The sequence below is a fragment of the Equus asinus genome, chromosome 29 (genome assembly GCF_041296235.1).
Source record: "Equus asinus isolate D_3611 breed Donkey chromosome 29, EquAss-T2T_v2, whole genome shotgun sequence".
NCBI lineage: Eukaryota > Metazoa > Chordata > Mammalia > Perissodactyla > Equidae > Equus > Equus asinus.
The window spans coordinates 27,953,320-27,970,037 of NC_091818.1; positions in this window are offsets into that span (position 1 = coordinate 27,953,320).

Sequence of the window (16,718 nt, forward strand, 5' to 3'; positions counted from 1 at the left end):
TTTCACTTAAATGGTTTCTGAGGTGTATCCATATTAATACATAAAGATCAAGCTCATTCTGTTTAACATCTGTATGGTTGCATCATATCAATATACCACACTACTCTTTCTCTTATAGATGGTTATTGAGTTTGGTTCTAATGGTTCACTATTACTAATAATGTGATTATGTGTCTCTTTGTAAGTATCTGTATTAATTTGCTAAGGAAATCAAAACAAAATACCACAGCTAGGTGGTTTAAATAACAGAAATATATTTTCTCACAGTTCTGGAGGCTGGAAGTCCAAGATTGGAATGTCAGCAGGGTTGGTTTCTCCTGAAGTCTGTCTCCTTGCCTTAAAGATGTCGGTCTTCTCTCTGTGTCTTCATATGGCCTTTCCTCTGTGTACATGCATCCTCAGTGTCTCCTTTTTCTTATAAAGACACCAGCCACATTGGACCAGGACCCCACCCATATGACATCATTTAACCTTACTGATCTCTTTAAAGACCTTATCTCCAAATACAGTCACATTGTGAGGTGTACTGGGGTTGGGACTTCAACATATGAATATTGAGGGGACACAATTCAGTACCAATAATGATACCCTTGGAGGCAGGCTGCATTAGGGTTCAGAACAAGGGCTCTGAAGTCAGCCTTTCTGGCTTAGATCCTGACTCTCCACATGCCAACCATGTGCCTTTAGCATGTTACTCAACCTTGCAGCAACTCATCTACAGTAAAATCCATCTGTCTTTCGGGTTCTTTGTGATTGTTAAAAGAGCTACATGTAACAACTGTTTCTCACTCACCATTACCTATTATTCATCTACTTGTGTATATTAAGAAGAGTTTATCTAGAAATGTACCTGGTCATGAAATTTCCAAGGCAAAAGGGACACATTTTCAATTTTCTGGATACTGCAAATTGTCTTCCATGGTAGATAAATCAACCAACACATCCATCAGCCAAGTACATGAGCTCCTTTTTCCTCATTTCCTGGCCAAGAATTGATTTTTCCATACTCTAACATTCCTATCCGTCTGATGTTGGAGGGAAAGTATGGCATCATTTAGTACATTCTTTGATATACATCTGTTTCGGGTGGTGTACAGACCGTGAGGGAAAAAGTCTACAGATGGCTCTATATACTTCCCATAGCCACTCTCTTAGTAGAGCCGAAAGCACGGCAATACACAATACAAACGAAAACTCTCTTTGGATAGAGTGGCTGAAAGTCAGAAGTCAGTCAGGTTCTCTCATCATCTTTCTCTGGTCTCCAGTTCTCTTTCTGTACTTTTAGAAATCTTGACTGCTGTTTCAGGAGGTACAGAGCCTTTCAACTGGACACTCTCCAAAGTTTAAGAAAATGAAGTACCCTTTACGGGTGATGATTTTCCTTTGGCTGAAGCGTTGCTTCTCAAATTTCATTTTGCCCAAGAGCCATCTGAAGAGTTTGTTAGTAATGCTGATTTCTGGGTTAGACCCTAGTGTAAGGACAAGAATCTGAATTTTTAACAAGCAGGTCTTGTGACCAATTTCAGGTAATATGGGGCCTCCCCTGTGAGGAGCACAGCTTTAAAAATAAAATATTCTCTGGATATGTTCCTAAGTATTATGCTGTTATTTAAACTCTTAGTTGTTTCTTAACCTAAATAAACATCCAGCCTGCAAATAAACTTTGTCATGGTCTTTGAAAATGTGTCTTCCTGAGCCTTTGGTTCCCACTGTTCAAGCCAATGCGAAAGGCATTGACCAGGGAATTTCTAAGGTCTTTCTGGTTCCAATGTTCTGTGTTCTGGTTCTGCTATCTGTCTGTTCCATTTACTGCCGAGACTTCAGTACTCCATGCAACAACACACCATTCATGTTCTATAGATCATTTAGCGACAATAGTGCATTTCTCTCAGAAACTTGAAACTCAGGGAAATAGGCTACCCACTGAAAGTTAAATATTTAATTTTAAATATTTTATTTTTCCTTTTTCTTCCAAAGCCCCCCGGTACATAGGTGAATATATATATATATTTTTTAGTTGTGGGTCCCTCTAGTTGTGGCATGTGGGATGACGCCCCAGCATGGCCTGATGAGCAGCACCATGTCAGCCCTCAGGATCTGAACCAGTGAAACCCTGGGCCGCCAAAGCGGAGCATGTGAACTTAACCACTCGGCCATGGGGCAGGCCCCTTAATTTAACTTTATAATTTGACATAACAGATAAGATCATTACATTTGTAAATATCTCCTTAGAAGGTAGAAAATCTCCCAAATAAGAAACTGGAGGCACAAGATCTAAATGTAATCGACGTCTAACAACGTGATACAAAGCTATAGCTATCAGTGTAATAAGATATCTGGAGGAAATAATGTGGAGACTGAGAAGATATCAGAGAATATCAAATATCAAAGAAAGATAGTCTAAAGACCAGCATGCCATCAGCCCCTGTCCACAGGGGAGGTTGCTCCCAAATTTCAACTCTAGTTTATCCTCACAGTAAAGGTGATGCATTAATTGAAAATAATAATGGAGGGCCAGCCTGGTGGTGTAGCAGTTAAGTCTGCATGCTCTGATTTGGTGGCCTGGGGTTTGCAGGTTCGGATCCCGGGCACAGACCTACACACTGCTCACCAAGCTGTCCTGTGGTGGCATCCCACATACAAATAGAGGAATATTGACACAGATGTTAGCTCAGGGGCAATCTTCCTCATCAAAACAAACAAACAAACAAACAATAATGGGATGCCACTTTAATGCTAATTTTATTTTGTTTACAATACAATTTTCAGCCCACTTATTTGACAAGAAAAAAGCTTATATCTGGTGCTTGAAGATTTATTCACCATCATACACTGCCAACAGGACTGTAAATTAACACAAACTTTCTGAGAAGCAGTTGGCTCATATTATCAAGAGCCTCAAAAATGCATATTCCACTGAATTTATTAATTTTGAATTTAAGAATGTAATTAAGGAAAGAACTGACCTGTGCAAAGATTTTTTTTCTATAAGGATGTTTATTACACTGTTTCTTTCACTATAAATATATAACAAAAGGGAATCAATTATATACATTTTGGTATATCCTCCAAATAAAATCCTATTTATCCTTGAATAATTATGAGAACTATAAATATTCTTTTCACATGGAAAGCTAAAAAATATATATATTTTCAAGTAAAATAATCACTTTATAACACAACAACACAGTATAATACACTTTTTAATTTTGAAATATATATATATATATCCATACATGTAGAAAAAGAGTTAATGTAATATACACATATATTAAAAAGTTCCATAGAGGTAGGGGTGGCCTGGTGGCTCAGTGGTTAAGTTCACATGTTCCACTTCAGTGGCCCAGGGTTCACAAGTTCAGATCCCAGGCACGGACCTACACATTGCTCATCAAGGCATTTTATATGTGGAGGTGTCCCACATACAAAACAGAAGAAGATTGGCACAGATGCTAGCTCAGGGACAATCTTCTTCAAGCAAAAAGAGGAATATTGGCAATAGATGTTAGCTCAGGGACAATCTTCCTCACCAAAAAAAAAAAGAAAGTTCCATAATGGTTATATCTGCATAATGGGATTATTGGATATTTTAAAATCTTCTTTTCATTTATGTCTATTTCCTCATTTTCCATAATGAATGCACTCTTTTTGTGACATGATAAAGTAAAAGCATTCCTAATTTTTAACACTAGAATTTTAGTTTCTGTAATTGGTCCCTTTTGAGTTTAAAGTCAGTCAGTCATTCGGCAAACATTATTTGAGTATGTACCATGTGCTTTGGAATGCTTTAGTAAAAAAATAGACAGAGATTCCTACCTTTGTGAAGTTTACCTTCCAGCTTACCTTCCAGCCAGTTCCTGCGAGCAAGAATCACAGTATACAATGATCTATCCACTAGCTTGCCACCCACCTCCCCAAACCTGCAGCCCCCTTCAAGAACCTGAGCCACCAAGAGGGCCCTGGAGCCCAGCTCTGTTTAGGGCACCCCAAACAGTCACTGTGATGGTTTTGTATTCCAGTATGAGTATGGGCCACTCTGCCCAAATCTAAGCTGCCGGGCTCCCTCTCCAGCTCACGGCCTGAGCTTTGCACTTTCTGACATAATCCGTGATATTGTGATGTAATAAATGTATATTTGGTTTTTGCCCTGGAACCCTAAAATCTCCTAAAACCCTTCGAATTTCTGAGTGATAGGGGTAAGAAGAATGTCTTCCGCTATTCAATACAAGCTCCTTGCAAACATACTTGAATTTACGCTAGCGAAGTGACTCTTGCTGGGCCCCCAGATAGCTTCAGGATGGGGGCTGGTTACCAGGAAGAACAGGGCTTGACTAGAGGGTTGGAACCTTCAGCCAGATCCTCAGCCTACAGGGAGGAGAGAGGGGCTGGAGATAGATGTAATCACCAATGCCAGTTATGTAATCAATAATGTCTACATGATGGAACCTCTATAAAAATCCCACGTGATGAGAATGCCTGGGTTGGTAAACACATATAGGTGCCGGGAGGGTAGTGCATCCAGAGAGGGCACAGAAGCTCCATGTCCCTCCCCAATACCTTGCCCTATGCACCTCTTCAATTCGGCTCTTCTTGAGTTGTGTCCTTTATAATAAGCCAGTAATAGTAAGTAAACTATGTTCCTGAGTTCTGTGTGAGCATTTTAGCAAATTATCAAACCTGAGGAGAGGGTCCTGGGAAACCCCGACTTCATCGCCAGTCAGTCAGCAGTCCAGGAGGCCCAGACTTGGGATAGGTGTCTGCAGTGGGGGCAATCCTGTGGGACTGAGCTCTTTAACCTGAGGGGTCTGATGAGAACTCCAGGGGGTAGTTAGTGTCAGACTTGAACAGAATTTTTAGCTACTCCGTTGGTGCCTGGAGAGTTGGAGAATTGATTGTTGGCGTGGAAAAGACACACACTTTTGGGGTCAGAAGTGTTCTGAGGGTAGAAGCAGATCACTGTAGTAGAACCACAGCTGGAGTGTGAGGGACGTGTGAGCCCACAGGAGCATGTGGGCATGCACATCTACACCTGAGGGTGGGTGAACAGTGCTCCTCCAAAAAACAAACAAATTCCATCTTGAACCTACCCTCTACCAAGATAATGTTACTGGATTGTCCCTGGCCCCTTGGATGGCATGACTGCTCTGTTTCTTTTTCTACCCCTCCTTCTCTCCTACTGACATTATCTCACGTCACTAAGTCTAATGAAATGTCCCAAAGAAATTTTGTGACTATTTCTATAACATAACAAAAAGCGTTTTTTTTTTAATTTGCCACTGTTAGGTATAAGGACAAAGAAGGAAAGTAAACCATTCGATTAAAACTTATTTTGATGCACTTCCATGCTTGATTACTAGGTGCGATTGTGTTTTTCATAAAAAGTTGATATTTTATCAAATGGCAATGTATAGGGTTTAAGAGTGACAGATCTCCAATCTTTTCATCATTATCCACACTGGTCAGATTAAATAATCACTAATAGTTCTGCTGACAGATGGAGTTATGTGATTTTGGTAATGGTGGAAAGAATAAGGAAATGGGAATAAATCTTATATCTTAGTAATAGATGAGATTCACCAAAACACACAGAAACTAAAGTAGGTGAAAAAAAAAATCTCACACAACATTGTGTAAATATGAGAAAGTGAATCCTTTCTCTGAATCAGAAGTATATTCTTAGTCAAATATTTATATTTATGAATTTAAATTTTTTTCCTGCAGACGGTGAGAACTTTATTTTAATAGAAAGGTTCACTTTTTAAGCTGATCCCTTCCCCCACCACTAAAAAGAGCTTTATCACTAAAAAGTAATCCATTTATTTAGACATACGTAGCCTTCTTAGGCAACTTTAAGTTTTTCCACATAGCACATTTGGACGACGCATATTGCATTAACTGAGCTTATCACTGTGTCTTGGGTTCTAGGTCATTTTTATTTTATTCTTTGTCTATAGTTGCGTTTTCCAAAATTTTCACAAAGGACCTATATACTTTTTTAAGAAAAACGAAAAGATAAATGTTATTAAGTAAAAGAGCATATGTATTTTCAACATTCTGTCACCACAGGCCCATTTAGAGCCAGTTTGAACAGATCTCATCTCTTATCAACAAAGTAATTAAGAATTGTCTTTCAGAAAACTTAAAAAGTCACATAGCCAAAGCATTTGCAGAAGAAGAAATCTTGACCTGAAATGACCACGGAACCAAAGATTCTCCTCCCCATGGAAGATCTTTGGGAGCCTAGGGTTCGTGGGTTCAGATCTAAGGCATGGACCTACATGCTTGCTCATCAAGCCACGCTGTGGCGGTGTCCCACATACAGAAATAGAAGAAGATTGGCACAGATGTTAGCTCAGGACCAATCTTCCTCACAACACACACAAAAAAGTCGGACTCTTATCAGAAGCAAGGGGCCCATCATTCAGGAAGATCTGTTATTAAAATTTCTCCCCCACCTTACTCGAATCTTTAGATCATCATCCTAAATGTTTAGAACCTCGTCATAAATGTTCAGAACCTTGTCATAAATGTTTAGAACCTTACCAGAAATGCTTGAAGCCCACCAATCAAAATCTGTCCTGCCAGCATTTCTGCATGCCAACCTGTTCTCCCTAACCTCTTAAATTTTGCCCCAAATCTTGAATTGGGGAAACAGATCTGAGGGCACATGCCCCCTGTCTCCCTGCAGATTGGTTTCTCAGGATAAAACTGATCTCTCTCCCAAAAGCTGGTGCCATCATTAATTGGCTTTTTTGTGCATACTGGGTAGGAGAACCCCATTTTTGTGCAGTAGCAATTCCACATTAAAACTTGGCGAGCCTCATTGAGTTCAAACTCCACTAATAATAATTTTATTTATAATACGGTCGGGACTGTTTTGCTGCTCCAAGTCAGAAAAAAGTAGATCATGTATTGCTTACATAGCATTTCATTCACTGATGAAATTCCCCAGTGCTCCTAAGTTCGTTGGTCTCTTTGCCCAGTGCTGAACAGTGGTTAACAGCTGATGACTCAGCTTAGGTCTCCCACGTGATCACACTGGCAAAAAATCCTTTGCTACTTAGTGAAAAAGTACCCCAGGTAAACCCCTCAGAGGCAGGGAAGTTGTATTCACTTCCAGACTGTGAAGTTTTAAGTGCCTCTTCAGCATTCATAATGAAAGCCCCATAGCTTGAGAACACGCTCATTTCCATAGCTTTCCTTCAGTGTTATTTCCCCTCTTTGCTTCATAGTCTGGAGATTAGCTACTGGAATATTTTAATTAGCAGCTGAAACAATGGTGAATCAGGGGAGAATGCATCTGTATACACCTCTAGGCTAAAAAGCTCTCATTAGGAATAAAAGTCTGGAGTTCCATTCTTCCTGGGGAATGTCCTCCACCCTCACCAGCTCATTATTTTCTAGTTATACGTCTCACACTTGGTCTTGTCTCCAGCTCTGTCACTTGTATTTGATATATTTCAGCAGGTTGTCAAATGGTCAGGCCTCAGGTATAATTAAGCCACCAAAATTAAATTGGATTTTAAAAATTCTAATTGATATTTATTGTTCACCTAAGACCTTTCCTCTCTCCCCACCCCTGCCCTCATCTATTTCTCCTGGATTAGAGGAACATAAGCATCTCCCTATACTGAGGTTATATAAAAACAAGCCCCAAATTTGAGAATCATTAGAAGGAAGTCTCATTGGCTGACTCTCTTTTAACTCACAATAAATTCTATTGGTCTTCTCTAACAATCTGCATTTTCTTACCAATAAGAAATAATTTAAAACATAGATTTAAAACAGCATAGATTCATGGAAAGCCAGGAGTTTTCACAGTTTTTGAACTGCTTAGTTTTAGTCCTAGAATGGGAGGACAATAGGGATGGGAGGTCCAGTGAGGTATTAGGGGTGGGACTTTCCTAGAAAACTCCAGAATGTACTAACAAGTCTCAGAGATGTTAGGGTCCCCCTGAGAGGACACTCAGTTTTCCTCACCTTGCCCTACCTGTGGTGGGCAGGAACGATTTATTGTGCCTCAAGCCCACGTTGAAGAGTCCCAAAGCCACTCTGATAACAAGGGTCACAATGACTTAGAATAATGGATAGTTCTATTAGAATAAACTGAGTTGCTGAGGGTGGCCAGAGATGCTGAGAGTGCTCTGAACAATAGAATTATAAATTTCAGAGATGGAAATGATAATACCTAGTGTTTTCTTTAAGAATTTAATGTTCTAAGTACTTTACTTGGTTAACAACTCTGTAAGGCTGGTAGCAGCTCGTTCAGACCTTGGATTTTAAGCATGAGGATAATGAAGTAAAGAAGTTACATAACTTTGCTGAAGTCACTCAGGGATTTAGGAGCAGAGGCTGAACTGTGCACCAGGTTTCCTAAGTTTTACCCCAGTGCTTTCTCACTACACCATCCATGCAATGATGACATTTTGAATCCCCTGTAACAGGAAGACATTTTGCAATGTCCAGATAAGTGACATTTTTTAGGTCTTTATTTTATTTAGGTGCTTATAATGGATTATGACATTTTCCAGAGGCAAGATGTACCCAACCTAATAAAAACAGGGGAAAAAATATAATCCAATGAACTAGGTTGACCACTTTGGGTTAATGCTTTTGAGTGTTTTTCTCCTATCACACACACATTCTTCAGTTAGCCAGCCTAACCCCATTTCTTTATGTTCCCTAGGCATGTTGGTTTGTTAATCAGACCATCCAAAGATTTTGACTGAACTATGTATTGCCTTTCACAAAAAATCTCAGCTGTATCGATTTTACGACATAGCGATTTTATGTCTGTTCTCATTTATCTCAGAAAACTTCTTGAAACTCTTCAGACTATAAACTGTACCTTGTAATAAATGTCTAAGAAAGTGGCACATCCAAGCATATTTATTTTAGGCACCCTGTCGTTGTTCTGCATAATGTATTACTGGAAAGGAAGTAGCAGGCTGTCTGGTTCTAGTAGGGAGCAGAACTCCAAGAGAGCATCATGCCCTAAATGTTTTATATATTCACGATTTGGGGCTTATGTTATGATTTTAAATCTCACAAACGAACATCTAGCAATCGTGTAACTTTTTCTTTTTTGCGTGAAATAATGAGACCTTTTGCAGAAGATATTCAGACTATACTTATCAAATATATATTTTACAACTAGCTTTCCTAGTAGATAGAGCTGACTCAGGCTGGCTTATAACTAAACGACTAATGTGGATTGAAATTGGTTTTCTAATTACATGGCCAGATGCAGGAGCTTTTATTAGGGGGGTTGGGGAAACAATGCTTGGAAAATGAGGTAACCTCAACAATTAAAATTATGAGTCATAAATATGAAAATGATGTTAGAGATATAAGAAGTTCCCCTGATAATTTTGTCAAAAGGACTCACCTCCAACTAGTTAATACAGAGCTAAAAAGAGTAAATTAATGTGGTGTTAATATAAAAACAAGAGATGAAATTTAATATTCTATAATGTAGACCTCACAAATCAGTGAGAGAGTTAAAGATTATGAAGCAAATAATATCTGGGCAATTAGTTAAATATCTAGGTCCACACTTCAGAGCATGCGCTAAAATAAACTTTCACATCATGAAAAAGTGAAATATATTAGTAATAATCAGTATATAAAAATTAAGCATAATTTTTCATGAAAAATGTCTCAATGGGGGGACTAGAGACACAACTTAAAGTCAATCAACAAATCCATAAAGAAAATAATAAAGATAGCTTGATTTTACTATACAAAACGTATAAACCTTGCACATGACAATAATAATGAGCTAATAATTATTGAGCACTTGCTACATGTCAGGTAATTGCTCTGAAGATATTACATAAATTAACTCTTTTAATCCTCAGAACACCCCAATGAAATCGATACCCTTATTATCTCATTTACAGATCGGTAACCTGAGGCACAGAGAAATCAAATCACTAGCTCAAAGTAACATGATTAGATCTTGTCGAAAGGAAGATCTTAATCTTAATGTGTTTAAATTCATCATTCTCTTTTCATTGGTGTCCTATATCTAGCTAATACCTTTCGAGTCTTGTTTCAAAAATCTTTGCTCTTCCCAAAGTCAGCAGGATATTTGCTGATAAAACTAAAGTTTCAAAGTTTTATATTTGTCACGTAAGTCCAAATCCATTTGGAATTGATTTTTTTGTTTGTTTGGGAAGATGTAGGATCCTACTTTATTTTTTAAACATATGTAATTATTTATCTAGCTGCATTTATTTAAAAGTTCTCCTTTTCTCACTGATCTGCCCTGCATCCCTATCATGAATCAAATTTCTGTGTATTAATGGGTCTATTTCTAAGCTGCCTGTTCCGTTGGTCAATTTGTCTAGCTCTGCACTACTCCCTCGTTGTCTTAATTACTTGAGCTTCAAAGCAAGTGCTGATATCAAATAGAGAGGGATTCCCCTCTGTTCTTTTTTGTCTTCTGAAATATTTAGGCTCTTCTTTACCCTTTGCTCTTCCATGTACATTTAAGAATGTTTCTCAAGTGCCATGGAAAACTCTGTTGGGACTTCTATTGAATTGCTTTGAAGCCACACAGCAATTTTCAGAGAACAGTTATCTTTTGGATAGATATGCTTTTCATTCATCAGATCAGCAAATATTTTAAAAAATGACATGACCCAAAGTAGGTGGTGGAAAGTGAAGTGTTTATTTTCATGCCCAGCTTGAGAGAGTTTTAAATTGTAGGTGTAATTTTTCTGAAAGGCAACTTGAGAAAATGTGTGAAGAGCTTTAAAGATCGTAACTTTAATCCAGTAATTAAAATTTTGCAAAGCTGTATATCATAAAGAAATAATTTGAGAATCTGTCGTGGTTTTATATCCAAAGATGTTTACTAAAGATTATTAATAATTGAGAAAATTATAAGTAATCTGAATGTCCAAAAATAGGAATGTGATTAATGAATTATGATGCATCCATTTATGGGATAACATGTAGCCTTTTTGAAGGATTTTTCATTGATATGAATAAACAGATGATATAATGTTATGTGCAAGGAAGCATGATAGAAAACCGTATATGCTGCATAATCTTAACCTTTTAAAAGTTCATAGGAAAAAGACTGACAGCCTTTGGATAACAAACTTATGGGTAATTATTTTTCTGTTTCTTCTATTTTCCTATACTTAAAACAGTTACCTTTGAAAAGTATCACAGATGATTTTTCGTTCAAGAAAAGCAAAGGAAAATGTTTCTCAGTGGCCGCTTTTACTTGTGACAATATAATATTCTAAATGGAATGATGAAAACTGTGCTTCTAACAGCACAGCTAATATCTGGTACCAGCCACCCCAGAAGAGTAGTGGTTCAAAGTTAACTGTGTCCATGATAGGTGCCTGGCCTTTCCTTTTGATGTGCCTCTGGAATATCTCAGAAGGAAACTCATTTCCATGAAGGTGCCTTTGTGTGCTTCATCAATATTCCACTGCCCCATTTCTCCCAAGATTAAATTCCTCAGGGTAAAAAAGTCCAAGGCTTTGAATGGCACAAGAGTGTCAGAATGTTTCATTTAGAAATCAGACTGGTGGATCTCAGGCTGCAGAAGCTCAGATATACGATGAATTTTTAAGCTATGTGAGGATCCCAAGAGAGCAGGGTGCGTGTATCTTTGAAGTTTCTATGCCCAAGTGTCATTATGTGGGTAATCAATAACGCATGCTTAAGAAGCTCAGCTCACCTAATCTTGCTGTTGCTATGCAGACATTTATATTTGTTATCCAGGGAAGTCATTGCTACACATTGCCTTATAATAAAGCCACTCAGTTGAGCTGAGTTAGTCATAGGATGAAAACTGGATAGATAAAAATCCTGATGAAGTTGCTTTACAAACAACGGAAGCAACACCATTTACATGCGTCAGGCGCATAAAACCATTCTAGGAATCTCAAAGTACAAAATGATATGTTGTGATGTCCACATGCACGAGGTCTGCTAGTGCAGGATGTGTGTGCTACCTGAGAAGAAAGGCCATAGAAATGAAAAACCCTGAACGATTCCCTCTCTATATTGCTGGAAGAATGGTGTGAAAGCAATGATTGCATTGGTTTAACCTCATTTAAAAAATAGTTCCTTATTTAATGAATAAAGGGTGGAATCACCTTTGTTAATCATCATAATAATGTGCTCTTTTAGCTTTAGCCCTGCTAATCACAGTGATACTGGAACTCTGTGCTGAACAGTAGTGTTTGTAATGTCAGTAAGCAGATCCAAGTAACGCCATCATGACATAGAGCTTTAGTGCATCTGACACACACATAACTCACCACCCCCTATTTTATATACCAAACAGTATAGGAGGCACAAAGGAAAACTGAAAGCAAAGGGACCCTGCAATACATGACAGGCTTCCTTCCTTTGAGGGAATACTATTTAAAATAATGCTTTCATTGGCAAAAGGATATAGAGCTGCCGGGTTGTCTTAATAGCTTCAGGATCCCTACTTGGGCAGTTGTGGCATCTCAAAGCTAGGACAATTTGTGCTCTCTTCACTTTGCACATCTGGTGTTTCCTTAAGAGGAGCAACTATAACCCAGGTGGGATTCACAAGCATTTTGTTTCTGTAAAATGACTTCCAGGCTGTCTGATCGAATTTGGGTCAAATTTATCTACAGAGTAACCATTCAACCATCCATAATAAGAGTGTTCGCTGGATGTGTGGCCAGCAGGTTATGGCCAGTGAACATTTCCTGTGTTGAGCCAGTACTGAACTTTCTTTTTATTCTTGACAGGGCTCCTCACAGGAGATGCTGTGTGTGGTTGGAAGAGCAGTAAGTGTAAGAGCTAAGCAGCTTCCAAGCCAGAACCTTATTTCTTCTCAGAATTATATAATTAATCACACATCCTCTCTTTCTAGGACACAAATACAAAAAATCTAAGAGGAAAGTCAAAAGAAAAAGAACTACAGTGAGAAACTGGGGATACCACCAACAATACTTCCTGGGACCCAGCAGAGGACAATTTTACTATTTATTTGTGCCCTGCCTTATTTCTAGAAAGAATTTACGTGGAAGAGCTTTCTTCTACCTTTCTGCTCTGCCACATTGAGTCTCATTTCTGAGTTAAAAAATATCACTGTCTTACACATCTCTAGCCTTACTACAGCCAAAATCAGAGGTTCTGTCCCTGAGTGAAGTAATAATTTTTGGTCCGTCTCATATGTCTACCATAGGCAGCCACCATACATGCGCATGTGGCGGATCCTAAGCACAACCACGTATGAGAGAATGGGTACCTCAGCACATTCTATCACACATATCTATTGCCAAACCTCTCAAAGATGATTTCATCTAGTGCAGACGACACATCAGTGACACTTTTTTCGTCTCTACAAAAATAGGGAACTCTCAGAGATTCCTTTGAGAATTTTTTTGATAAGAAATGAAGATTAATCACTTAGGCAAATCACTGAATTTCACTGTGGCAGACAATATTGCAAGACTTCTGACATGACTTATTAGTAAATACGAGCGTCAAATCCCAATATACCTGCAAAAATGGCAATCCATCATCATATTTTATTCTTTCTTATGGTTTAGAAAGGGAACCGTAAGTTGACAAGAAAGAAATAAGAAACCATGTAAATAAAGTTAAACTGGTGAAGAAAGCATTGTCATTATCATCATCCCCATCATCATCATAATTACTGATATTTATGGGTACTCTTTTAAGTGGTATATATGCCAGGCACTCTTTCAAGAGATGTGCAAGTATTAAATCACTTAATCCATGCAACAAACCTATGAGATGGGAGATATTATTATTCAAATTTTATAAATGAGGAATCTGAGGCCCAGAGTGGATAAATCATTGGCCCAAGCTTGCACAGGTAGAAATGGCGCATCCAGAATTTAAGCCAATTCTCTTCATCACTTTGCTTTACTGCTACCAGAGAACCAAGCAGGTCTGCTGCAACTACAGGTGATTTCCAAGATCCAGGATTCCAACCTTAAAAAAAGAAACGCTTTCATGGGTATAATCAATGTAAAAGAAACTGCATATCTTTGCAAGTTTTGCATATGTATAAATCATCGCTAATCAGATAGCAAACATGCACGTCACCCCCAACGTATCCTCTTGCCAGACTGTAATCCCTCTCTCTTTTGTCTCCCACTGCCCACAGTCCCAAGGCAGACACTGATCAACTTTCTGTCACTATAGATTCCCTAGAATTTTATACAGATGGATTAATATAGCACATACTCCTTTCTCTTTTTGCCTGACTTTTTTCTCTACATAATTATTTAAAAATTCATCCACATTGTGGTATGTATCAATAGTTCATTCCTTCCTATTGCTGAGTAGTATTCCATTGTTTGGATATACTATCATTTCTTTATCCTTTCATCTGCTGAAGGACATTTGGGTTTTAGACAGCTTTTGACCATCAAAAATGGAGACGCTCTAGTTATTTGTGTACAAATCTTTGGATGGACATATGCCTCCGTTTCTCTTACATAAATATCTGAAAATGGAATGGCTGGATCATTAGGTAGGTTGGTGTATATTTAACTTCTTAAGGAATTGCCCAGCTGTTTCTCATAGTTGTGCCATTTTATATTCTCCTCAGCTGTGTATGAGAGTTTCAGTTTCTCCATGCCCTAGCCAATGCCTGGTATGGTCAGTTTTCTTAATTTAGCTACTCTAATAGATGTGTAGTGGTGTGTTGTGGTTTTGTTCTACTTTTCTCTAATGACTAATGATGCCGGGCAGCCTTACATGTGCTTTTTTGGTGTACATAGATCTTCTTTGGTGAAGCACCTGCTCAAATATTGTGCTCATAATTTATTGGGCTGATTTCTTATGGTTGAGAAATGACAGTTATTAAAATATTCTGGAAATAACTTCTTATCAGATAAATTATTTGCAGATATTTTCTCCAAGACCTTAGCTTGCTTTTTCATTCTCTTTAATAGTGACTTTTAAAAAGTCTTTTAAAGAACAGAAGTTTTAAATTTAGATGAAGTCCAATCTATCTTTTTTTTCATTTATGGATCATGTTTTTGGTGTTGTATCCAAGAAATTGTCTAACTTGAGGTCATAAAGATTTTCTCCTATGTTTTCTTTAAGAAGATTTATATTTTTAGGTTTACATTTATGATGATGCATTTGAGCTAATTTTTGTATGTGGTATAATGTATGAATTGAAGCTCATTATTTTCTGTATGTCTATCCAATGTTTTCTTCTATTATTTGTTAAAAATAGTATTGTATTTGTACCTTTGTAAGAAAACATCAATTGACCATGTAGGTATAGATCTATTTCTGGATTCTCTATTCTCCAACTTTGTTCCTCTTCTGCAAAGTTTTTTTTTTTTTTTGGCTTTCTTATGTCCTTTGAGTTCCATATAGATTTTAGAATCACATGTAAATTTCTACAAAAAGCCCTGCTGGGATTTTAATTGGATTTCTTTGAATCTATACATCAATTTAGGGAGGATCATATCTTAAGAATAATGCATCTTCTAATCAATGAATACATTGTACCACTACTTTTTCAGATATCTTAAAAACTTTTAATGAGCAATGTTTTACAATTTTAAAAGTGTGGGTCTTATATAACTTTTGTGAGATTCATCACTAAGTATTTAATATTTTTGATACTATTATAAATTATGTTGTTTTAACATTTCTGGTTGTTCATTGTAGTATATAAAATCCAACTGATTTTTGTATAATTGATTGTATTCTGAAGCTTCTAAACTCACTTATTAGCTCTAGCAGCTTTGTTTGTAAATCCCAAAGGTTTTTCTACATGGATGATTATGTCACCTATTAACTGAGATTTGCTTCTTCTGTTTCCATCTGAATGCCTTTCATTTTTTATTCTTCACCTATTACACTGGCCACAATCTCCAGTACGATGTTGAAAGGGAGTGGTGATAGCAGACATTCTTGTCTTCTTTCTGATTTTAGGGAGATGCAATTCATATCTTACCATTAAGTATAACGTTAGCTATAGTTTTCTCATAGATGCCCTTTATTAGAGTAAGGAAGTTTCCTTCTGTTTGTAGTTGGCTGAGAGTTGTTATCAGAATGCACGTTGGATTTTATGAAATGCTTATTCTACATCTACTGAAATGATCATGTTAAGAAGTATGAGATGTAATCATACGAAAATCAGTGTGGGGTATGACTTCTGAAATAGACCTCAGTCTGTACTTGTCACCTAACTTCAAGGAGATGGTTGGAGGGACATTTTTTGGATTTATGCAGATGATTATCTCTTTGTGTTCTGTTAATGCTTTCAAATTCCTACATTTTGGGATATTGGATTTCTAGACTGATAAGACAGCTAATTACCTTTTCATGGAACTGTACAAATATGTTTAAGTCCACTGATGCAATAAGTCACTGTTACTAAAAAGGGATGAGTCACAAAAAGTAATTTTATGAGGGGCCAGCTCTAAGGCGTAGTGGTTAAGTTCAGGACATTCCGCTTCTGTGGCCCAGGTTAGTGGGTTCAGATTGCAGGTGGGGACCCACAGTACTCAAACCATGCTGTGGCGGCAATCCACATACAAAACAGAGGAAGATTGCCACAGATCTTAGCTCAGGCTAATCTTCCTCAGCAAAAAAATAAATAAATAAAGTAATATCATGGATTACTTAGAAGGCATAAGATAAGAAAGTCTAGGAATACATTTTAAAATGTGTGATACAAGATAAGTGCATCACGAGTTAAAAGAAAGTAA